This window comes from Pseudophryne corroboree, unplaced genomic scaffold (assembly GCF_028390025.1).
Source record: "Pseudophryne corroboree isolate aPseCor3 unplaced genomic scaffold, aPseCor3.hap2 scaffold_711, whole genome shotgun sequence".
NCBI lineage: Eukaryota > Metazoa > Chordata > Amphibia > Anura > Myobatrachidae > Pseudophryne > Pseudophryne corroboree.
In genome coordinates this window covers 17,501-34,050 of record NW_026970294.1, presented here as the reverse complement: position 1 = coordinate 34,050, position 16,550 = coordinate 17,501, and the positions used below count along the sequence as shown (strand labels likewise).

Genomic DNA, 16,550 nt, shown 5'->3' with positions numbered 1-16,550 from the left:
GAAACCACAAAGCTCATCTGCAGCCACACCACACTGGATACGCCCAATCTCATCTGATCTTGGAAGCTAAGCAGTGTTGGGCCTGGTTAGTACTTGGATGGGAGACCACTTGGGAATACAAGGTGCTGTAGATGTTTTTATACTGCCAACACCGTTCTGTTGATGCATTCCATTTTCAAATGTATTCATTTATGAACCAGTCGTTAGAAGTAGAAAAGTTCTAACAGAAACCACAAAGTTCATCTACAGCCACACCACACTGGATACGCCCAATCTCATCTGATCTTGGAAGCTAAACAGTGATGGGCCTGGTTAGTACTTGGATGGGAGACCACCTGGGAATACAAGGTGCTGTAGATAATTTTATACTGCCAACACCGTTCTGTTGATGCATTCCATTTTCAAACGTATTCATTTATGAACCAGTAGTTAGAAGTAGAAAAGTTCTAACAGAAACCTCAAAGTTCATCTACAGCCACACCACACTGGATACGCCCAATCTCATCTGATCTTGGAAGCTAAGCAGTGTTGGGCCTGGTTAGTACTTGGATGGGAGACCACCTGGGAATACAAGGTGCTGTAGATATTTTTATACTGCCAACACCGTTCTGTTGATGCATTCCATTTTCAAACGTTTTCATTTATGAACCAGTAGTTAGAAGTAGAAAAGTTCTAACAGAAACCACAAAGCTCATCTACAGCCACACCATACTGGATACGCCCAATCTCATCTGATCTTAGAAGCTAAGCAGTGTTGGGCCTGGTTAGTACTTGGATGGGAGACCACCTGGGAATACAAGGTGCTGTAGATATTTTTATACTGCCAACACCATTCTGTTGATGCATTCAATTTTCAAATGTATTCATTTATGAACCAGTAGTTAGAAGTAGAAAAGTTCAAACAGAAACCATAAAGCTCATCTACAGCCACACCACACTGGATACGCCCAATCTCATCTGATCTTGGAAGCTAAGCAGTGTTGGGCCTGGTTAGTACTTGGATGGGAAACCGCCTGGGAATACAAGGTGCTGTAGATAATTTTATACTGCCAACACCGTTCTGTTGATGCATTCCATTTTAAAACGTATTCATTTATGAACCAGTAGTTAGAAGTAGAAAAGTTCTAACAGAAACCACAAAGCTCATCTACAGCCACACCATACTGGATGCGCCCAATCTCATCTGATCTTGGAAGCTAAGCAGTGTTGGGCCTGGTTAGTACTTGGATGGGAGACCACCTGGGAATACAAGGTGCTGTAGATATTTTTATTCTGCCAACACCATTCTGTTGATGCATTCAATTTTCAAATGTATTCATTTATGAACCAGTAGTTAGAAGTAGAAAAGTTCAAACAGAAACCATAAAGCTCATCTACAGCCACACCACACTGGATACGCCCAATCTCATCTGATCTTGGAAGCTAAGCAGTGTTGGGCCTGGTTAGTACTTGGATGGGAGACCGCCTGGGAATACAAGGTGCTGTAGATAATTTTATACTGCCAACACCGTTCTGTTGATGCATTCCATTTTAAAACGTATTCATTTATGAACCAGTAGTTAGAAGTAGAAAAGTTCTAACAGAAACCAAAAAGTTCATCTACAGCCACACCATACTGGATACGTCCAATCTCATCTGATCTTGGAAGCTAAGCAGTGTTGGGCCTGGTTAGTACTTGGATGGGAGACCACCTGGAAATACAAGGTGCTGTAGATATGTTTATACTGCCAACACCGTTCTGTTGATGCATTCCATTTTCAAACGTATTCATTTATGAACCAGTAGTTAGAAGTAGAAAAGTTCTAACAGAAACCACAAAGCTCATCTACAGCCACACCACACTGGATACGCCCAATCTCATCTGATCTTGGAAGCTAAGCAGTGTTGGGCCTGGTAAGTACTTGGATGGGAGACCACCTGGGAATATAAAAGGTGCTGTAGATATTTTTATACTGCCAACACCGTTCTGTTGATGCATTCCATTTTAAAACGTATTCATTTATGAACCAGTAGTTAGAAGTAGAAAAGTTCTAACAGAAACCACAAAGTTCATCTACAGCCACACCACACTGGATACGCCCAATCTCATCTGATCTTGGAAGCTAAGCAGTGTTGGGCCTGGTTAGTACTTGGATGGGAGACCACCTGGGAATACAAGGTGCTGTAGATATTTTTATACTACCAACACCGTTCTGTTGATGCATTCCATTTTAAAACGTATTCATTTATGAACCAGTAGTTAGAAGTAGAAAAGTTCTAACAGAAACCACAAAGTTCATCTACAGCCACACCACACTGGATACGCCCAATCTCATCTGATCTTGGAAGCTAAGCAGTGTTGGGCCTGGTTAGTACTTGGATGGGAGACCACCTGGGAATACAAGATGCTGTAGATAATTTTATACTGCCAACACCGTTCTGTTGATGCATTCCATTTTCAAACGTATTCTTTTATGAACCAGTAGTTAGAAGTAGAAAAGTTCTAACAGAAACCACAAAGTTCATCTACAGCCACACCACACTGGATACGCCCAATCTCATCTGATCTTGGAAGTTAAGCAGTGTTGGGCCTGGTTAGTACTTGGATGGGAGACCACCTGGGAATACAAGGTGCTGTAGATATTTTTATACTGCCAACACCCTTCTGTTGATGCAATCCATTTTCAAACGTATTCATTTATGAACCAGTAGTTAGAAGTAGAAAAGTTCTAACAGAAACCACAAAACTCATCTACAGCCACACCACACTGGATACGCCCAATCTCATCTGATCTTGGAAGCTAAGCAGTGTTGGGCCTGGTTAGTACTTGGATGGGAGACCACCTGGGAATACAAGGTGCTGTAGATATTTTTATACTGCCAACACCGTTCTGTTGATGCATTCAATTTTCAAATGTATTCATTTATGAACCAGTAGTTAGAAGTAGAAAAGTTCAAACAGAAACCATAAAGCTCATCTACAGCCACACCACACTGGATACGCCCAATCTCATCTGATCTTGGAAGCTAAGCAGTGTTGGGCCTGGTTAGTACTTGGATGGGAGACCGCCTGGGAATACAAGGTGCTGTAGATAATTTTATACTGCCAACACCGTTCTGTTGATGCATTCCATTTTAAAACTTATTCATTTATGAACCAGTAGTTAGAAGTAGAAAAGTTCTAACAGAAACCAAAAAGTTCATCTACAGCCACACCACACTGGATACGTCCAATCTCATCTGATCTTGGAAGCTAAGCAGTGTTGGGCCTGGTTAGTACTTGGATGGGAGACCACCTGGGAATGCAAGGTGCTGTAGATATTTTTATACTGCCAACACCGTTCTGTTGATGCATTCCATTTTCAAACGAATTCATTTATGAACCAGTAGTTAGAAGTAGAAAAGTTCTAACAGAAACCACAAAGCTCATCTACAGCCACACCACACTGGATACGCCCAATCTCATCTGATCTTGGAAGCTAAGCAGTGTTGGGCCTGGTTAGTACTTGGATGGGAGACCACCTGGGAATACAAGGTGATGTAGATATTTTTATACTGCCAACACCGTTCTGTTGATGCATTCCATTTTAAAACGTATTTATTTATGAACCAGTAGTTAGAAGTAGAAAAGTTCTAACAGAAACCAGAAATTTCATCTACAGCAACACCACACTGGATACGCCCAATCTCATCTGATCTTGGAAGCTAAGCAGTGTTGGGCCTGGTTAGTACTTGGATGGGAGACTACCTGGGAATACAAGGTGCTGTAGATATTTTTATACTGCCAACACCCTTCTGTTGATGCATTCCATTTTCAAACGTATTCATTTATGAACCAGTAGTTAGAAGTAGAAAAGTTCTAACAGAAACCACAAAGCTCATCTACAGCCACACTACACTGGATACGCCCAATCTCATCTGATCTTGGAAGCTAAGCAGTGTAGGGCCTGGTTAGTACTTGGATGGGAGACCACCTGGGAATACAAGGTGATGTAGGTATTTTTATACTGCCAACACCCTTCTGTTGATGCATTCCATTTTCAAACGTATTCATTTATGAACCAGTAGTTAGAAGTAGAAAAGTTCTAACAGAAACCACTAAGTTCATCTACAGCCACACCACACTGGATACGCCCAATCTCATCTGATCTTGGAAGCTAAGCAGTGTTGGGCCTGGTTAGTACTTGGATGGGAGACCACCTGGGAATATAAGGTGCTGTAGATATTTTTATACTACCAACACCGTTCTGTTGATGCATTCCATTTTCAAACGTATTCATTTATGAAACAGTAGTTAGAAGTAGAAAAGTTCTAACAGAAACCATAAAGCTCATCTACAGCCACACCACACTGGATACGCCCAATCTCATCTGAGCTTGGAAGCTAAGCAGTGTTGGGCCTGGCTAGTATTTGGATGGGAGACCACCTGGGAATACAAGGTGCTGTAGATATTTTTATACTACCAACACCGTTCTGTTGATGCATTCCATTTTCAAACGTATTCATTTATGAACCAGTAGTTAGAAGTAGAAAAGTACTAACAGAAACCACAAAGCTCTTCTACAGCCACACCACACTGGATATGCCCAATCTCATCTGATCTTGGAAGCTAAGCAGTGTTGGGCCTGGTTAGTACTTGGATGGGAGACCACCTGGGAATACAAGGTGCTGTAGATATTTTTATACTGCCAACACCATTCTTTTGATGCATTCCATTTTAAAACGTATTCATTTATGAACCAGTAGTTAGAAGTAGAAAAGTTCTAACAGAAATCAGAAAGTTCATCTACAGCAACACCACACTGGATACGCCCAATCTCATCTGATCTTGGAAGCTAAGCAGTGTTGGGCCTGGTTAGTACTTGGATGGGAGACCACCTGGGAATACAAGGTGCTGTAGATATTTTTATACTGCCAACACCGTTCTGTTGATGCATTCAATTTTCAAATGTATTCATTTATGAACCAGTAGTTAGAAGTAGAAAAGTTCAAACAGAAACCACAAAGCTCATCTGCAGCCACACCACACTGGATACGCCCAATCTCATCTGATCTTGGAAACTAAGCAGTGTTGGGCCTGGTTAGTACTTGGATGGGAGACCACCTGGGAATACAAGGTGCTGTAGATATTTTTATACTGCCAACACCGTTCTGTTGATGCATTCCATTTTCAAACGTATTCATTTATGAACCAGTAGTTAGAAGTAGAAAAGTTCTAACAGAAACCACAAAGCTCATCTACAGCCACACCACACTGGATTCGCCCAAACTCATCTGAGCTTGGAAGCTAAGCAGTGTTGGGCCTGGTTAGTACTTGGATGGGAGACCACCTGGGAATACAAGGTGCTGTAGATATTTTTATACTGCCAACACCGTTCTGTTGATGCATTCCATTTTAAAACGTATTCATTTATGAACCAGTAGTTAGAAGTAGAAAAGTTCTAACAGAAAACAGAAAGTTCATCTACAGCAACACCACACTGGATACGCCCAATCTCATCTGATCTTGGAAGCTAAGCAGTGTTGGGCCTGGTTAGTACTTGGATGGGAGTCCACCCGGTAATACAAGGTGCTGTAGATATTTTTATACTGCCAACACCGTTCTGTTGATGGATTCCATTTTAAAACGTATTCATTTATGAACCAGTAGTTAGAAGTAGAAAAGTTCTAACAGAAACCACAAAGCTCATCTACAGCCACACCACACTGGATACGCCCAATCTCATCTGATCTTGGAAGCTAAACAGTGTTGTGCCTGGTTAGTATTTGGATGGGAGACTACCTGGGAATACAAGGTGCTGTAGATATTTTTATACTGCCAACACCCTTCTGTTGATGCATTCCATTTTAAAACGTATTCATTTATGAACCAGTAGTTAGAAGTAGAAAAGTTCTAACAGAAACCACAAAGCTCATCTACAGCCACACCACACTGGATACGCCCAATCTCATCTGATCTTGGAAGCTAAGCAGTGTTGGGCCAGGTTAGTACTTGGATGGGAGACCACCTGGGAATACAAGGTGCTGTAGATATTTTTATACTGCCAACACCGTTCTGTTGATGCATTCAATTTTCAAATGTATTCATTTATGAACCAGTAGTTAGAAGTAGAAAAGTTCAAACAGAAACCACAAAGCTCATCTACAGCCACACCACACTGGATACGCCCAATCTCATCTGATCTTGGAAGCTAAGCAGTGTTGGGCCTGGTTAGTACTTGGATGGGAGACCACCTGGGAGTACAAGGTGCTGTAGATATTTTTATACTGCCAACACGGTTCTGTTGATGCATTCCATTTTCAAACGTATTCATTTATGAACCAGTAGTTAGAAGTAGAAAAGTTCTAACAGAAACCACAAAGCTTATCTACAGCCACACCACACTGGATTCGCCCAAACTCATCTGAGCTTGGAAGCTAAGAAGTTGGGCCTGGTTAGTACTTGGATGGGAGACCACCTGGGAATACAAGGTGCTGTAGATATTTTTATACTGCCAACACCATTCTGTTGATGGATTCCATTTTAAAACGTATTCATTTATGAACCAGTAGTTAGAAGTAGAAAAGTTCTAACAGAAACCACAAAGCTCATCTACAGCCACACCACACTGGATACGACCAATCTCATCTGATCTTGGAAGCTAAGCAGTGTTGGGCCTGGCTAGTATTTGGATGGGAGACCACCTGGGAATACAAGGTGCTGTAGATATTTTTATACTACCAACACCGTTCTGTTGATGCATTCCATTTTCAAACGTATTCATTTATGAACCAGTAGTTAGAAGTAGAAAAGTACTAACAGAAACCACAAAGCTCTTCTACAGCCACACCACACTGGATATGCCCAATCTCATCTGATCTTGGAAGCTAAGCAGTGTTGGGCCTGGTTAGTACTTGGATGGGAGACCACCTGGGAATACAAGGTGCTGTAGATATTTTTATACTGCCAACACCATTCTTTTGATGCATTCCATTTTAAAACGTATTCATTTATGAACCAGTAGTTAGAAGTAGAAAAGTTCTAACAGAAATCAGAAAGTTCATCTACAGCAACACCACACTGGATACGCCCAATCTCATCTGATCTTGGAAGCTAAGCAGTGTTGGGCCTGGTTAGTACTTGGATGGGAGACCACCTGGGAATACAAGGTGCTGTAGATATTTTTATACTGCCAACACCGTTCTGTTGATGCATTCAATTTTCAAATGTATTCATTTATGAACCAGTAGTTAGAAGTAGAAAAGTTCAAACAGAAACCACAAAGCTCATCTGCAGCCACACCACACTGGATACGCCCAATCTCATCTGATCTTGGAAACTAAGCAGTGTTGGGCCTGGTTAGTACTTGGAATGGAGACCACCTGGGAATACAAGGTGCTGTAGATATTTTTATACTGCCAACACCGTTCTGTTGATGCATTCCATTTTCAAACGTATTCATTTATGAACCAGTAGTTAGAAGTAGAAAAGTTCTAACAGAAACCACAAAGCTCATCTACAGCCACACCACACTGGATTCGCCCAAACTCATCTGAGCTTGGAAGCTAAGCAGTGTTGGGCCTGGTTAGTACTTGGATGGGAGACCACCTGGGAATACAAGGTGCTGTAGATATTTTTATACTGCCAACACCGTTCTGTTGATGCATTCCATTTTAAAACGTATTCATTTATGAACCAGTAGTTAGAAGTAGAAAAGTTCTAACAGAAAACAGAAAGTTCATCTACAGCAACACCACACTGGATACGCCCAATCTCATCTGATCTTGGAAGCTAAGCAGTGTTGGGCCTGGTTAGTACTTGGATGGGAGTCCACCCGGTAATACAAGGTGCTGTAGATATTTTTATACTGAAAACACAGTTCTGTTGATGCATTCCATTTTTAAACGTATTCATTTATGAACCAGGAGTTAGAAGTAGAAAAGTTCTAACAGAAACCAAAAAGTTCATCTACAGCCACACCACACTGGATACGTCCAATCTCATCTGATCTTGGAAGCTAAGCAGTGTTGGGCCTGGTTAGTACTTGGATGGGAGACCACCTGGGAATACAAGGTGCTGTAGATATTTTTATACTGCCAACACCGTTCTGTTGATGGATTCCATTTTAAAACGTATTCATTTATGAACCAGTAGTTAGAAGTAGAAAAGTTCTAACAGAAACCACAAAGCTCATCTACAGCCACACCACACTGGATACGCCCAATCTCATCTGATCTTGGAAGCTAAACAGTGTTGTGCCTGGTTAGTATTTGGATGGGAGACTACCTGGGAATACAAGGTGCTGTAGATATTTTTATACTGCCAACACCCTTCTGTTGATGCATTCCATTTTAAAACGTATTCATTTATGAACCAGTAGTTAGAAGTAGAAAAGTTCTAACAGAAACCACAAAGCTCATCTACAGCCACACCACACTGGATACGCCCAATCTCGTCTGATCTTGGAAGCTAAGCAGTGTTGGGCCAGGTTAGTACTTGGATGGGAGACCACCTGGGAATACAAGGTGCTGTAGATATTTTTATACTGCCAACACCGTTCTGTTGATGCATTCAATTTTCAAATGTATTCATTTATGAACCAGTAGTTAGAAGTAGAAAAGTTCAAACAGAAACCACAAAGCTCATCTACAGCCACACCACACTGGATACGCCCAATCTCATCTGATCTTGGAAGCTAAGCAGTGTTGGGCCTGGTTAGTACTTGGATGGGAGACCACCTGGGAGTACAAGGTGCTGTAGATATTTTTATACTGCCAACACGGTTCTGTTGATGCATTCCATTTTCAAACGTATTCATTTATGAACCAGTAGTTAGAAGTAGAAAAGTTCTAACAGAAACCACAAAGCTCATCTACAGCCACACCACACTGGATTCGCCCAAACTCATCTGAGCTTGGAAGCTAAGCAGTGTTGGGCCTGGTTAGTACTTGGATGGGAGACCACCTGGGAATACAAGGTGCTGTAGATATTTTTATACTGCCAACACCATTCTGTTGATGGATTCCATTTTAAAACGTATTCATTTATGAACCAGTAGTTAGAAGTAGAAAAGTTCTAACAGAAACCACAAAGCTCATCTACAGCCACACCACACTGGATACGACCAATCTCATCTGATCTTGGAAGCTAAGCAGTGTTGTGCCTGGTTAGTATTTGGATGGGAGACTACCTGGGAATACAAGGTGCTGTAGATATTTTTATACTGCCAACACCCTTCTGTTGATGCATTCCATTTTAAAACGTATTCATTTATGAACCAGTAGTTAGAAGTAGAAAAGTTCTAACAGAAACCACAAAGCTCATCTACAGCCACACTACACTGGATACGCCCAATCTCATCTGATCTTGGAAGCTAAGCAGTGTAGGGCCTGGTTAGTACTTGGATGGGAGACCACCTGGGAATACAAGGTGATGTAGATATTTTTATACTGCCAACACCCTTCTGTTGATGCATTCCATTTTCAAACGTATTCATTTATGAACCAGTAGTTAGAAGTAGAAAAGTTCTAACAGAAACCACAAAGCTCATCTACAGCCACACCACACTGGATACGCCCAATCTCATCTGATCTTGGAAGCTAAGCAGTGTTGGGCCTGGTTAGTACTTGGATGGGAGACCACCTGGGAATACAAGGTGCTGTAGATATTTTTATACTACCAACACCGTTCTGTTGATGCATTCCATTTTCAAACGTATTCATTTATGAAACAGTAGTTAGAAGTAGAAAAGTTCTAACAGAAACCATAAAGCTCATCTACAGCCACACCACACTGGATACGCCCAATCTCATCTGAGCTTGGAAGCTAAGCAGTGTTGGGCCTGGTTAGTACTTGGATGGGAGACCACCTGGGAATACAAGGTGTTGTAGATATTTTTATACTGCCAACACCGTTCTGTTGATGCATTCAATTTTCAAGTGTATTCATTTATGAACCAATAGTTAGAAGTAGAAAAGTTCAAACAGAAACCACAAAGCTCATCTACAGCAACACCACACTGGATACGCCCAATCTCATCTGATCTTGGAAGCTAAGCAGTGTTGGGCCTGGTTAGTACTTGGATGGGAGACCACCTGGGAATACAAGGTGCTGTAGATATTTTTATACTGCCAACACCGTTCTGTTGATGCATTCCATTTTAAAACGTATTCATTTATGAACCAGTAGTTAGAAGTAGAAAAGTTCTAACAGAAACCACAAAGCTCATCTACAGCCACACCACACTGGATTCGCCCAAACTCATCTGAGCTTGGAAGCTAAGCAGTGTTGGGCCTGGTTAGTACTTGGATGGGAGACCACCTGGGAATACAAGGTGCTGTAGATATTTTTATACTGCCAACACCGTTCTGTTGATGCATTCCATTTTAAAACGTATTCATTTATGAACCAGTAGTTAGAAGTAGAAAAGTTCTAATAGAAAACAGAAAGTTCATCTACAGCAACACCACACTGGATACGCCCAATCTCATCTGATCTTGGAAGCTAAGCAGTGTTGGGCCTGGTTAGTACTTGGATGGGAGACCACCCGGTAATACAAGGTGCTGTAGATATTTTTATACTGAAAACACCGTTCTGTTGATGCATTCCATTTTTAAACGTATTCATTTATGAACCATGAGTTAGAAGTAGAAAAGTTCTAACAGAAACCAAAAAGTTCATCTACAGCCACACCACACTGGATACGTCCAATCTCATCTGATCTTGGAAGCTAAGCAGTGTTGGGCCTGGTTAGTACTTGGATGGGAGACCACCTGGGAATACAAGGTGCTGTAGATATTTTTATACTGCCAACACCGTTCTGTTGATGGATTCCATTTTAAAACGTATTCATTTATGAACCAGTAGTTAGAAGTAGAAAAGTTCTAACAGAAACCACAAAGCTCATCTACAGCCACACCACACAGGATACGCCCAATCTCATCTGATCTTGGAAGCTAAACAGTGTTGTGCCTGGTTAGTATTTGGATGGGAGACTACCTGGGAATACAAGGTGCTGTAGATAATTTTATACTGCCAACACCGTTCTGTTGATGCATTCCATTTTAAAACGTATTCATTTATGAACAAGTAGTTAGAAGTAGAAAAGTTCTAACAGAAACCAGAAAGATCATCTACAGCAACACCATACTGAATACGCCCAATCTCATCTGTTCTTGGAAACTAAGCAGTGTTGGGCCTGGTTAGTACTTGGATGGGAGACCACCTGGGAATACAAGGTGCTGTAGATATTTTTATACTGCCAACACCGTTCTGTTGATGCATTCCATTTTCAAACGTATTCATTTATGAACCAGTAGTTAAAAGTAGAAAAGTTCTAACAGAAACCACAAAGCTCATCTACAGCCACACCACACTGGATACGCCCAATCTCATCTGATCTTGGAAGCTAAGCAGTGTTGGGCCTGGTTAGTACTTGGATGGGAGACCACCTGGGAATACAAGGTGCTGTAGTTATTTTTATACTGCCAACACCGTTCTGTTGATGCATTCCATTTTCAAACGTATTCATTTATGAACCAGTAGTTAGAAGTAGAAAAGTTCTAACAGAAACCACAAAGCTCATCTACAGCCACACCACACTGGGTACGCCCAATCTCATCTGATCTTGGAAGCTAAGCAGTGTTGGGCCTGGTTAGTACTTGGATGGGAGACCACCTGGGAATACAAGGTGCTGTAGATATTTTTATACTGCCAACACCGTTCTGTTGATGCATTCCATTTTCAAACGTATTCATTTATGAACCAGTAGTTAGAAGTAGAAAAGTTCTAACAGAAACTACAAAGCTCATCTACAGCCACACCACACTGGATACGCCCAATCTCATCTGATCTTGGAAGCTAAGCAGTGTTGGGCCTGGTTAGTACTTGGATGGGAGACCACCTGGGAATACAAGGTGCTGTAGATAATTTTATACTGCCAACACCGTTCTGTTGATGCATTCCATTTTAAAACGTATTCAATTATGAACCAGTAGTTAGAAGTAGAAAAGTTCTAACAGAAACCAAAAAGTTCATCTACAGCCACACCACACTGGATACGTCCAATCTCATCTGATCTTGGAAGCTTAGCAGTGTTGGGCCTGGTTAGTACTTGGATGGGAGACCACCTGGGAATACAAGGTGCTGTAGATATTTTTATACTGCCAACACCGTTCTGTTGATGCATTCCATTTTCAAACGTATTCATTTATGAACCAGTAGTTAGAAGTAGAAAAGTTCTAACAGAAACCACAAAGCTCATCTACAGCCACACCACACTGGATACGCCCAATCTCATCTGATCTTGGTAGCTAAGCAGTGTTGGGCCTGGTTAGTACTTGGATGGGAGATTACCTGGGAATACAAGGTGCTGTAGTTATTTTTATACTGCCAACACCGTTCTGTTGATGCATTCCATTTTCAAACGTATTCATTTATGAACCAGTAGTTAGAAGTAGAAAAGTTCTAACAGAAACCACAAAGCTCATCTACAGCCACACCACACTGGGTACGCCCAATCTCATCTGATCTTGGAAGCTAAGCAGTGTTGGGCCTGGTTAGTACTTGGATGGGAGACCACCTTGGAATACAAGGTGCTGTAGATATTTTTATACTGCCAACACCGTTTTGTTGATGCATTCCATTTTCAAACGTATTCATTTATGAACCAGTAGTTAGAAGTAGAAAAGTTCTAACAGAAACCACAAAGCTCATCTACAGCCACACCACACTGGATACGCCCAATCTCATCTGATCTTGGAAGCTAAGCAGTGTTGGGCCTGGTTAGTACTTGGATGGGAGACCACCTGGGAATACAAGGTGCTGTAGATAATTTTATACTGCCAACACCGTTCTGTTGATGCCTTCCATTTTAAAACGTATTCATTTATGAACCAGTAGTTAGAAGTAGAAAAGTTCTAACAGAAACCAAAAAGTTCATCTACAGCCACAGCACACTGGATACGTCCAATCTCATCTGATCTTGGAAGCTTAGCAGTGTTGGGCCTGGTTAGTACTTGGATGGGAGACCACCTGGGAATACAAGGTGCTGTAGATATTTTTATACTACCAACACCGTTCTGTTGATGCATTCCATTTTCAAACGTATTCATTTATGAACCAGTAGTTAGAAGTAGAAAAGTACTAACAGAAACCACAAAGCTCTTCTACAGCCACACCACACTGGATATGCCCAATCTCATCTGATCTTGGAAGCTAAGCAGTGTTGGGCCTGGTTAGTACTTGGATGGGAGACCACCTGGGAATACAAGGTGCTGTAGATATTTTTATACTGCCAACACCATTCTGTTGATGCATTCCATTTTAAAACGTATTCATTTATGAACCAGTAGTTAGAAGTAGAAAAGTTCTAACAGAAACCAGAAAGTTCATCTACAGCAACACCACACTGGATACGCCCAATCTCATCTGATCTTGGAAGCTAAGCAGTGTTGGGCCTGGTTAGTACTTGGATGGGAGACCACCTGGGAATACAAGGTGCTGTAGATATTTTTATACTGCCAACACCGTTCTGTTGATGCATTCAATTTTCAAATGTATTCATTTATGAACCAGTAGTTAGAAGTAGAAAAGTTCAAACAGAAACCACAAAGCTCATCTGCAGCCACACCACACTGGATACGCCCAATCTCATCTGATCTTGGAAACTAAGCAGTGTTGGGCCTGGTTAGTACTTGGATGGGAGACCACCTGGGAATACAAGGTGCTGTAGATATTTTTATACTGCCAACACCGTTCTGTTGATGCATTCCATTTTCAAACGTATTCATTTATGAACCAGTAGTTAGAAGTAGAAAAGTTCTAACAGAAACCACAAAGCTCATCTACAGCCACACCACACTGGATTCGCCCAAACTCATCTGAGCTTGGAAGCTAAGCAGTGTTGGGCCTGGTTAGTACTTGGATGAGAGACCACCTGGGAATACAAGGTGCTGTAGATATTTTTATACTGCCAACACCGTTCTGTTGATGCATTCCATTTTAAAACGTATTCATTTATGAACCAGTAGTTAGAAGTAGAAAAGTTCTAACAGAAAACAGAAAGTTCATCTACAGCAACACCACACTGGATACGCCCAATCTCATCTGATCTTGGAAGCTAAGCAGTGTTGGGCCTGGTTAGTACTTGGATGGGAGTCCACCCGGTAATACAAGGTGCTGTAGATATTTTTATACTGAAAACACAGTTCTGTTGATGCATTCCATTTTTAAACGTATTCATTTATGAACCAGGAGTTAGAAGTAGAAAAGTTCTAACAGAAACCAAAAAGTTCATCTACAGCCACACCACACTGGATACGTCCAATCTCATCTGATCTTGGAAGCTAAGCAGTGTTGGGCCTGGTTAGTACTTGGATGGGAGACCACCTGGGAATACAAGGTGCTGTAGATATTTTTATACTGCCAACACCGTTCTGTTGATGGATTCCATTTTAAAACGTATTCATTTATGAACCAGTAGTTAGAAGTAGAAAAGTTCTAACAGAAACCACAAAGCTCATCTACAGCCACACCACACTGGATACGCCCAATCTCATCTGATCTTGGAAGCTAAACAGTGTTGTGCCTGGTTAGTATTTGGATGGGAGACTACCTGGGAATACAAGGTGCTGTAGATATTTTTATACTGCCAACACCCTTCTGTTGATGCATTCCATTTTAAAACGTATTCATTTATGAACCAGTAGTTAGAAGTAGAAAAGTTCTAACAGAAACCACAAAGCTCATCTACAGCCACACCACACTGGATACGCCCAATCTCATCTGATCTTGGAAGCTAAGCAGTGTTGGGCCAGGTTAGTACTTGGATGGGAGACCACCTGGGAATACAAGGTGCTGTAGATATTTTTATACTGCCAACACCGTTCTGTTGATGCATTCAATTTTCAAATGTATTCATTTATGAACCAGTAGTTAGAAGTAGAAAAGTTCAAACAGAAACCACAAAGCTCATCTACAGCCACACCACACTGGATACGCCCAATCTCATCTGATCTTGGAAGCTAAGCAGTGTTGGGCCTGGTTAGTACTTGGATGGGAGACCACCTGGGAGTACAAGGTGCTGTAGATATTTTTATACTGCCAACACGGTTCTGTTGATGCATTCCATTTTCAAACGTATTCATTTATGAACCAGTAGTTAGAAGTAGAAAAGTTCTAACAGAAACCACAAAGCTCATCTACAGCCACACCACACTGGATTCGCCCAAACTCATCTGAGCTTGGAAGCTAAGCAGTGTTGGGCCTGGTTAGTACTTGGATGGGAGACCACCTGGGAATACAAGGTGCTGTAGATATTTTTATACTGCCAACACCATTCTGTTGATGGATTCCATTTTAAAACGTATTCATTTATGAACCAGTAGTTAGAAGTAGAAAAGTTCTAACAGAAACCACAAAGCTCATCTACAGCCACACCACACTGGATACGACCAATCTCATCTGATCTTGGAAGCTAAGCAGTGTTGTGCCTGGTTAGTATTTGGATGGGAGACTACCTGGGAATACAAGGTGCTGTAGATATTTTTATACTGCCAACACCCTTCTGTTGATGCATTCCATTTTAAAACGTATTCATTTATGAACCAGTAGTTAGAAGTAGAAAAGTTCTAACAGAAACCACAAAGCTCATCTACAGTCACACTACACTGGATACGCCCAATCTCATCTGATCTTGGAAGCTAAGCAGTGTAGGGCCTGGTTAGTACTTGGATGGGAGACCACCTGGGAATACAAGGTGATGTAGATATTTTTATACTGCCAACACCCTTCTGTTGATGCATTCCATTTTCAAACGTATTCATTTATGAACCAGTAGTTAGAAGTAGAAAAGTTCTAACAGAAACTACAAAGCTCATCTACAGCCACACCACACTGGATACGCCCAATCTCATCTGATCTTGGAAGCTAAGCAGTGTTGGGCCTGGTTAGTACTTGGATGGGAGACCACCTGGGAATACAAGGTGCTGTAGATATTTTTATACTACCAACACCGTTCTGTTGATGCATTCCATTTTCAAACGTATTCATTTATGAAACAGTAGTTAGAAGTAGAAAAGTTCTAACAGAAACCATAAAGCTCATCTACAGCCACACCACACTGGATACGCCCAATCTCATCTGAGCTTGGAAGCTAAGCAGTGTTGGGCCTGGTTAGTACTTGGATGGGAGACCACCTGGGAATACAAGGTGTTGTAGATATTTTTATACTGCCAACACCGTTCTGTTGATGCATTCAATTTTCAAGTGTATTCATTTATGAACCAGTAGTTAGAAGTAGAAAAGTTCAAACAGAAACCACAAAGCTCATCTACAGCCACACCACACTGGATACGCCCAATCTCATCTGATCTTGGAAGCTAAGCAGTGTTGGGCCTGGTTAGTACTTGGATGGGAGACCACCTGGGAATACAAGGTGCTGTAGATATTTTTATACTGCCAACACCGTTCTGTTGATGCATTCCATTTTAAAACGTATTCATTTATGAACCAGTAGTTAGAAGTAGAAAAGTTCTAACAGAAACCACAAAGCTCATCTACAGCCACACCACACAGGATACGCCAAATCTCA

General features: G+C 41.4%; 56 non-coding genes and 18 pseudogenes across 56 annotated transcripts; all 74 read left to right on the top strand.

The window, feature by feature from the left end:
• The first annotated feature begins 15 nt into the window (after window positions 1–15).
• On the top strand, window positions 16–134 carry LOC135039804 (5S ribosomal RNA). The gene has a single exon (XR_010233796.1). It is a non-coding gene; the product is annotated as a 5S ribosomal RNA (ribosomal RNA).
• A 107-nt stretch (window positions 135–241) lies between these two features.
• LOC135039799 (5S ribosomal RNA) lies at window positions 242–360 on the top strand. Its single transcript, XR_010233791.1, has one exon. It is a non-coding gene; the product is annotated as a 5S ribosomal RNA (ribosomal RNA).
• A 107-nt stretch (window positions 361–467) lies between these two features.
• Window positions 468–586, top strand: LOC135039714 (5S ribosomal RNA). The gene has a single exon (XR_010233711.1). It is a non-coding gene; the product is annotated as a 5S ribosomal RNA (ribosomal RNA).
• A 107-nt stretch (window positions 587–693) lies between these two features.
• LOC135038818 (5S ribosomal RNA) lies at window positions 694–812 on the top strand. The gene has a single exon (XR_010233172.1). It is a non-coding gene; the product is annotated as a 5S ribosomal RNA (ribosomal RNA).
• A 107-nt stretch (window positions 813–919) lies between these two features.
• Window positions 920–1,038, top strand: LOC135039683 (5S ribosomal RNA). The gene has a single exon (XR_010233681.1). It is a non-coding gene; the product is annotated as a 5S ribosomal RNA (ribosomal RNA).
• Window positions 1,039–1,145: 107 nt separating this feature from the next.
• LOC135039539 (5S ribosomal RNA) lies at window positions 1,146–1,264 on the top strand. Its single transcript, XR_010233542.1, has one exon. It is a non-coding gene; the product is annotated as a 5S ribosomal RNA (ribosomal RNA).
• Window positions 1,265–1,371: 107 nt separating this feature from the next.
• LOC135039496 (5S ribosomal RNA) lies at window positions 1,372–1,490 on the top strand. Its single transcript, XR_010233500.1, has one exon. It is a non-coding gene; the product is annotated as a 5S ribosomal RNA (ribosomal RNA).
• A 107-nt stretch (window positions 1,491–1,597) lies between these two features.
• On the top strand, window positions 1,598–1,716 carry LOC135039073 (5S ribosomal RNA; annotated as a pseudogene).
• Window positions 1,717–1,823: 107 nt separating this feature from the next.
• On the top strand, window positions 1,824–1,944 carry LOC135038954 (5S ribosomal RNA). The gene has a single exon (XR_010233304.1). It is a non-coding gene; the product is annotated as a 5S ribosomal RNA (ribosomal RNA).
• Window positions 1,945–2,051: 107 nt separating this feature from the next.
• On the top strand, window positions 2,052–2,170 carry LOC135039703 (5S ribosomal RNA). The gene has a single exon (XR_010233700.1). It is a non-coding gene; the product is annotated as a 5S ribosomal RNA (ribosomal RNA).
• A 107-nt stretch (window positions 2,171–2,277) lies between these two features.
• On the top strand, window positions 2,278–2,396 carry LOC135038579 (5S ribosomal RNA). The gene has a single exon (XR_010232937.1). It is a non-coding gene; the product is annotated as a 5S ribosomal RNA (ribosomal RNA).
• A 107-nt stretch (window positions 2,397–2,503) lies between these two features.
• On the top strand, window positions 2,504–2,622 carry LOC135039768 (5S ribosomal RNA). Its single transcript, XR_010233761.1, has one exon. It is a non-coding gene; the product is annotated as a 5S ribosomal RNA (ribosomal RNA).
• Window positions 2,623–2,729: 107 nt separating this feature from the next.
• LOC135039692 (5S ribosomal RNA) lies at window positions 2,730–2,848 on the top strand. Its single transcript, XR_010233689.1, has one exon. It is a non-coding gene; the product is annotated as a 5S ribosomal RNA (ribosomal RNA).
• A 107-nt stretch (window positions 2,849–2,955) lies between these two features.
• Window positions 2,956–3,074, top strand: LOC135039495 (5S ribosomal RNA). Its single transcript, XR_010233499.1, has one exon. It is a non-coding gene; the product is annotated as a 5S ribosomal RNA (ribosomal RNA).
• Window positions 3,075–3,181: 107 nt separating this feature from the next.
• LOC135038632 (5S ribosomal RNA) lies at window positions 3,182–3,300 on the top strand. The gene has a single exon (XR_010232990.1). It is a non-coding gene; the product is annotated as a 5S ribosomal RNA (ribosomal RNA).
• A 107-nt stretch (window positions 3,301–3,407) lies between these two features.
• LOC135038517 (5S ribosomal RNA) lies at window positions 3,408–3,526 on the top strand. The gene has a single exon (XR_010232879.1). It is a non-coding gene; the product is annotated as a 5S ribosomal RNA (ribosomal RNA).
• Window positions 3,527–3,633: 107 nt separating this feature from the next.
• On the top strand, window positions 3,634–3,752 carry LOC135038703 (5S ribosomal RNA). The gene has a single exon (XR_010233059.1). It is a non-coding gene; the product is annotated as a 5S ribosomal RNA (ribosomal RNA).
• Window positions 3,753–3,859: 107 nt separating this feature from the next.
• Window positions 3,860–3,978, top strand: LOC135038970 (5S ribosomal RNA). The gene has a single exon (XR_010233320.1). It is a non-coding gene; the product is annotated as a 5S ribosomal RNA (ribosomal RNA).
• A 107-nt stretch (window positions 3,979–4,085) lies between these two features.
• On the top strand, window positions 4,086–4,204 carry LOC135039579 (5S ribosomal RNA). Its single transcript, XR_010233580.1, has one exon. It is a non-coding gene; the product is annotated as a 5S ribosomal RNA (ribosomal RNA).
• A 107-nt stretch (window positions 4,205–4,311) lies between these two features.
• On the top strand, window positions 4,312–4,430 carry LOC135038739 (5S ribosomal RNA). Its single transcript, XR_010233094.1, has one exon. It is a non-coding gene; the product is annotated as a 5S ribosomal RNA (ribosomal RNA).
• A 107-nt stretch (window positions 4,431–4,537) lies between these two features.
• LOC135038487 (5S ribosomal RNA) lies at window positions 4,538–4,656 on the top strand. Its single transcript, XR_010232850.1, has one exon. It is a non-coding gene; the product is annotated as a 5S ribosomal RNA (ribosomal RNA).
• A 107-nt stretch (window positions 4,657–4,763) lies between these two features.
• On the top strand, window positions 4,764–4,882 carry LOC135039644 (5S ribosomal RNA). The gene has a single exon (XR_010233642.1). It is a non-coding gene; the product is annotated as a 5S ribosomal RNA (ribosomal RNA).
• Window positions 4,883–4,989: 107 nt separating this feature from the next.
• On the top strand, window positions 4,990–5,108 carry LOC135038780 (5S ribosomal RNA). Its single transcript, XR_010233134.1, has one exon. It is a non-coding gene; the product is annotated as a 5S ribosomal RNA (ribosomal RNA).
• Window positions 5,109–5,215: 107 nt separating this feature from the next.
• Window positions 5,216–5,334, top strand: LOC135038831 (5S ribosomal RNA). The gene has a single exon (XR_010233184.1). It is a non-coding gene; the product is annotated as a 5S ribosomal RNA (ribosomal RNA).
• A 107-nt stretch (window positions 5,335–5,441) lies between these two features.
• Window positions 5,442–5,560, top strand: LOC135039171 (5S ribosomal RNA; annotated as a pseudogene).
• Window positions 5,561–5,667: 107 nt separating this feature from the next.
• On the top strand, window positions 5,668–5,786 carry LOC135039250 (5S ribosomal RNA; annotated as a pseudogene).
• A 107-nt stretch (window positions 5,787–5,893) lies between these two features.
• Window positions 5,894–6,012, top strand: LOC135039448 (5S ribosomal RNA). Its single transcript, XR_010233453.1, has one exon. It is a non-coding gene; the product is annotated as a 5S ribosomal RNA (ribosomal RNA).
• A 107-nt stretch (window positions 6,013–6,119) lies between these two features.
• LOC135039544 (5S ribosomal RNA) lies at window positions 6,120–6,238 on the top strand. Its single transcript, XR_010233547.1, has one exon. It is a non-coding gene; the product is annotated as a 5S ribosomal RNA (ribosomal RNA).
• Window positions 6,239–6,345: 107 nt separating this feature from the next.
• On the top strand, window positions 6,346–6,462 carry LOC135039387 (5S ribosomal RNA; annotated as a pseudogene).
• A 107-nt stretch (window positions 6,463–6,569) lies between these two features.
• Window positions 6,570–6,688, top strand: LOC135038950 (5S ribosomal RNA). Its single transcript, XR_010233300.1, has one exon. It is a non-coding gene; the product is annotated as a 5S ribosomal RNA (ribosomal RNA).
• Window positions 6,689–6,795: 107 nt separating this feature from the next.
• On the top strand, window positions 6,796–6,914 carry LOC135038486 (5S ribosomal RNA). The gene has a single exon (XR_010232849.1). It is a non-coding gene; the product is annotated as a 5S ribosomal RNA (ribosomal RNA).
• A 107-nt stretch (window positions 6,915–7,021) lies between these two features.
• On the top strand, window positions 7,022–7,140 carry LOC135039643 (5S ribosomal RNA). Its single transcript, XR_010233641.1, has one exon. It is a non-coding gene; the product is annotated as a 5S ribosomal RNA (ribosomal RNA).
• Window positions 7,141–7,247: 107 nt separating this feature from the next.
• Window positions 7,248–7,366, top strand: LOC135039297 (5S ribosomal RNA; annotated as a pseudogene).
• A 107-nt stretch (window positions 7,367–7,473) lies between these two features.
• LOC135038830 (5S ribosomal RNA) lies at window positions 7,474–7,592 on the top strand. The gene has a single exon (XR_010233183.1). It is a non-coding gene; the product is annotated as a 5S ribosomal RNA (ribosomal RNA).
• A 107-nt stretch (window positions 7,593–7,699) lies between these two features.
• Window positions 7,700–7,818, top strand: LOC135039170 (5S ribosomal RNA; annotated as a pseudogene).
• Window positions 7,819–7,925: 107 nt separating this feature from the next.
• Window positions 7,926–8,044, top strand: LOC135039803 (5S ribosomal RNA). The gene has a single exon (XR_010233795.1). It is a non-coding gene; the product is annotated as a 5S ribosomal RNA (ribosomal RNA).
• Window positions 8,045–8,151: 107 nt separating this feature from the next.
• On the top strand, window positions 8,152–8,270 carry LOC135039249 (5S ribosomal RNA; annotated as a pseudogene).
• A 107-nt stretch (window positions 8,271–8,377) lies between these two features.
• LOC135039504 (5S ribosomal RNA) lies at window positions 8,378–8,496 on the top strand. The gene has a single exon (XR_010233508.1). It is a non-coding gene; the product is annotated as a 5S ribosomal RNA (ribosomal RNA).
• Window positions 8,497–8,603: 107 nt separating this feature from the next.
• LOC135039543 (5S ribosomal RNA) lies at window positions 8,604–8,722 on the top strand. The gene has a single exon (XR_010233546.1). It is a non-coding gene; the product is annotated as a 5S ribosomal RNA (ribosomal RNA).
• Window positions 8,723–8,829: 107 nt separating this feature from the next.
• Window positions 8,830–8,948, top strand: LOC135038829 (5S ribosomal RNA). Its single transcript, XR_010233182.1, has one exon. It is a non-coding gene; the product is annotated as a 5S ribosomal RNA (ribosomal RNA).
• A 107-nt stretch (window positions 8,949–9,055) lies between these two features.
• Window positions 9,056–9,174, top strand: LOC135039311 (5S ribosomal RNA; annotated as a pseudogene).
• A 107-nt stretch (window positions 9,175–9,281) lies between these two features.
• On the top strand, window positions 9,282–9,400 carry LOC135038898 (5S ribosomal RNA). Its single transcript, XR_010233249.1, has one exon. It is a non-coding gene; the product is annotated as a 5S ribosomal RNA (ribosomal RNA).
• Window positions 9,401–9,507: 107 nt separating this feature from the next.
• On the top strand, window positions 9,508–9,626 carry LOC135039680 (5S ribosomal RNA). The gene has a single exon (XR_010233678.1). It is a non-coding gene; the product is annotated as a 5S ribosomal RNA (ribosomal RNA).
• Window positions 9,627–9,733: 107 nt separating this feature from the next.
• LOC135038431 (5S ribosomal RNA) lies at window positions 9,734–9,852 on the top strand. The gene has a single exon (XR_010232795.1). It is a non-coding gene; the product is annotated as a 5S ribosomal RNA (ribosomal RNA).
• Window positions 9,853–9,959: 107 nt separating this feature from the next.
• On the top strand, window positions 9,960–10,078 carry LOC135039642 (5S ribosomal RNA). The gene has a single exon (XR_010233640.1). It is a non-coding gene; the product is annotated as a 5S ribosomal RNA (ribosomal RNA).
• Window positions 10,079–10,185: 107 nt separating this feature from the next.
• On the top strand, window positions 10,186–10,304 carry LOC135038828 (5S ribosomal RNA). Its single transcript, XR_010233181.1, has one exon. It is a non-coding gene; the product is annotated as a 5S ribosomal RNA (ribosomal RNA).
• Window positions 10,305–10,411: 107 nt separating this feature from the next.
• On the top strand, window positions 10,412–10,530 carry LOC135039050 (5S ribosomal RNA; annotated as a pseudogene).
• A 107-nt stretch (window positions 10,531–10,637) lies between these two features.
• Window positions 10,638–10,756, top strand: LOC135039802 (5S ribosomal RNA). The gene has a single exon (XR_010233794.1). It is a non-coding gene; the product is annotated as a 5S ribosomal RNA (ribosomal RNA).
• A 107-nt stretch (window positions 10,757–10,863) lies between these two features.
• LOC135039328 (5S ribosomal RNA) lies at window positions 10,864–10,982 on the top strand (annotated as a pseudogene).
• Window positions 10,983–11,089: 107 nt separating this feature from the next.
• Window positions 11,090–11,208, top strand: LOC135039203 (5S ribosomal RNA; annotated as a pseudogene).
• Window positions 11,209–11,315: 107 nt separating this feature from the next.
• LOC135039626 (5S ribosomal RNA) lies at window positions 11,316–11,434 on the top strand. Its single transcript, XR_010233624.1, has one exon. It is a non-coding gene; the product is annotated as a 5S ribosomal RNA (ribosomal RNA).
• A 107-nt stretch (window positions 11,435–11,541) lies between these two features.
• Window positions 11,542–11,660, top strand: LOC135039636 (5S ribosomal RNA). The gene has a single exon (XR_010233634.1). It is a non-coding gene; the product is annotated as a 5S ribosomal RNA (ribosomal RNA).
• A 107-nt stretch (window positions 11,661–11,767) lies between these two features.
• On the top strand, window positions 11,768–11,886 carry LOC135039669 (5S ribosomal RNA). Its single transcript, XR_010233667.1, has one exon. It is a non-coding gene; the product is annotated as a 5S ribosomal RNA (ribosomal RNA).
• Window positions 11,887–11,993: 107 nt separating this feature from the next.
• On the top strand, window positions 11,994–12,112 carry LOC135038962 (5S ribosomal RNA). The gene has a single exon (XR_010233312.1). It is a non-coding gene; the product is annotated as a 5S ribosomal RNA (ribosomal RNA).
• A 107-nt stretch (window positions 12,113–12,219) lies between these two features.
• Window positions 12,220–12,338, top strand: LOC135039101 (5S ribosomal RNA; annotated as a pseudogene).
• A 107-nt stretch (window positions 12,339–12,445) lies between these two features.
• On the top strand, window positions 12,446–12,564 carry LOC135038685 (5S ribosomal RNA). Its single transcript, XR_010233041.1, has one exon. It is a non-coding gene; the product is annotated as a 5S ribosomal RNA (ribosomal RNA).
• A 107-nt stretch (window positions 12,565–12,671) lies between these two features.
• Window positions 12,672–12,790, top strand: LOC135039658 (5S ribosomal RNA). Its single transcript, XR_010233656.1, has one exon. It is a non-coding gene; the product is annotated as a 5S ribosomal RNA (ribosomal RNA).
• A 107-nt stretch (window positions 12,791–12,897) lies between these two features.
• LOC135039253 (5S ribosomal RNA) lies at window positions 12,898–13,016 on the top strand (annotated as a pseudogene).
• Window positions 13,017–13,123: 107 nt separating this feature from the next.
• On the top strand, window positions 13,124–13,242 carry LOC135038485 (5S ribosomal RNA). Its single transcript, XR_010232848.1, has one exon. It is a non-coding gene; the product is annotated as a 5S ribosomal RNA (ribosomal RNA).
• Window positions 13,243–13,349: 107 nt separating this feature from the next.
• On the top strand, window positions 13,350–13,468 carry LOC135039641 (5S ribosomal RNA). The gene has a single exon (XR_010233638.1). It is a non-coding gene; the product is annotated as a 5S ribosomal RNA (ribosomal RNA).
• Window positions 13,469–13,575: 107 nt separating this feature from the next.
• On the top strand, window positions 13,576–13,694 carry LOC135038778 (5S ribosomal RNA). Its single transcript, XR_010233132.1, has one exon. It is a non-coding gene; the product is annotated as a 5S ribosomal RNA (ribosomal RNA).
• Window positions 13,695–13,801: 107 nt separating this feature from the next.
• On the top strand, window positions 13,802–13,920 carry LOC135039175 (5S ribosomal RNA; annotated as a pseudogene).
• Window positions 13,921–14,027: 107 nt separating this feature from the next.
• Window positions 14,028–14,146, top strand: LOC135039169 (5S ribosomal RNA; annotated as a pseudogene).
• Window positions 14,147–14,253: 107 nt separating this feature from the next.
• On the top strand, window positions 14,254–14,372 carry LOC135039801 (5S ribosomal RNA). The gene has a single exon (XR_010233793.1). It is a non-coding gene; the product is annotated as a 5S ribosomal RNA (ribosomal RNA).
• Window positions 14,373–14,479: 107 nt separating this feature from the next.
• On the top strand, window positions 14,480–14,598 carry LOC135039248 (5S ribosomal RNA; annotated as a pseudogene).
• A 107-nt stretch (window positions 14,599–14,705) lies between these two features.
• Window positions 14,706–14,824, top strand: LOC135039437 (5S ribosomal RNA). Its single transcript, XR_010233442.1, has one exon. It is a non-coding gene; the product is annotated as a 5S ribosomal RNA (ribosomal RNA).
• Window positions 14,825–14,931: 107 nt separating this feature from the next.
• LOC135039542 (5S ribosomal RNA) lies at window positions 14,932–15,050 on the top strand. The gene has a single exon (XR_010233545.1). It is a non-coding gene; the product is annotated as a 5S ribosomal RNA (ribosomal RNA).
• A 107-nt stretch (window positions 15,051–15,157) lies between these two features.
• Window positions 15,158–15,276, top strand: LOC135038827 (5S ribosomal RNA). The gene has a single exon (XR_010233180.1). It is a non-coding gene; the product is annotated as a 5S ribosomal RNA (ribosomal RNA).
• Window positions 15,277–15,383: 107 nt separating this feature from the next.
• Window positions 15,384–15,502, top strand: LOC135039309 (5S ribosomal RNA; annotated as a pseudogene).
• A 107-nt stretch (window positions 15,503–15,609) lies between these two features.
• LOC135038964 (5S ribosomal RNA) lies at window positions 15,610–15,728 on the top strand. The gene has a single exon (XR_010233314.1). It is a non-coding gene; the product is annotated as a 5S ribosomal RNA (ribosomal RNA).
• A 107-nt stretch (window positions 15,729–15,835) lies between these two features.
• LOC135039645 (5S ribosomal RNA) lies at window positions 15,836–15,954 on the top strand. The gene has a single exon (XR_010233643.1). It is a non-coding gene; the product is annotated as a 5S ribosomal RNA (ribosomal RNA).
• Window positions 15,955–16,061: 107 nt separating this feature from the next.
• LOC135038430 (5S ribosomal RNA) lies at window positions 16,062–16,180 on the top strand. The gene has a single exon (XR_010232794.1). It is a non-coding gene; the product is annotated as a 5S ribosomal RNA (ribosomal RNA).
• Window positions 16,181–16,287: 107 nt separating this feature from the next.
• On the top strand, window positions 16,288–16,406 carry LOC135039633 (5S ribosomal RNA). The gene has a single exon (XR_010233631.1). It is a non-coding gene; the product is annotated as a 5S ribosomal RNA (ribosomal RNA).
• Window positions 16,407–16,513: 107 nt separating this feature from the next.
• Window positions 16,514–16,550, top strand: part of LOC135039385 (5S ribosomal RNA) — a 119-nt pseudogene continuing 82 nt past the window's right edge.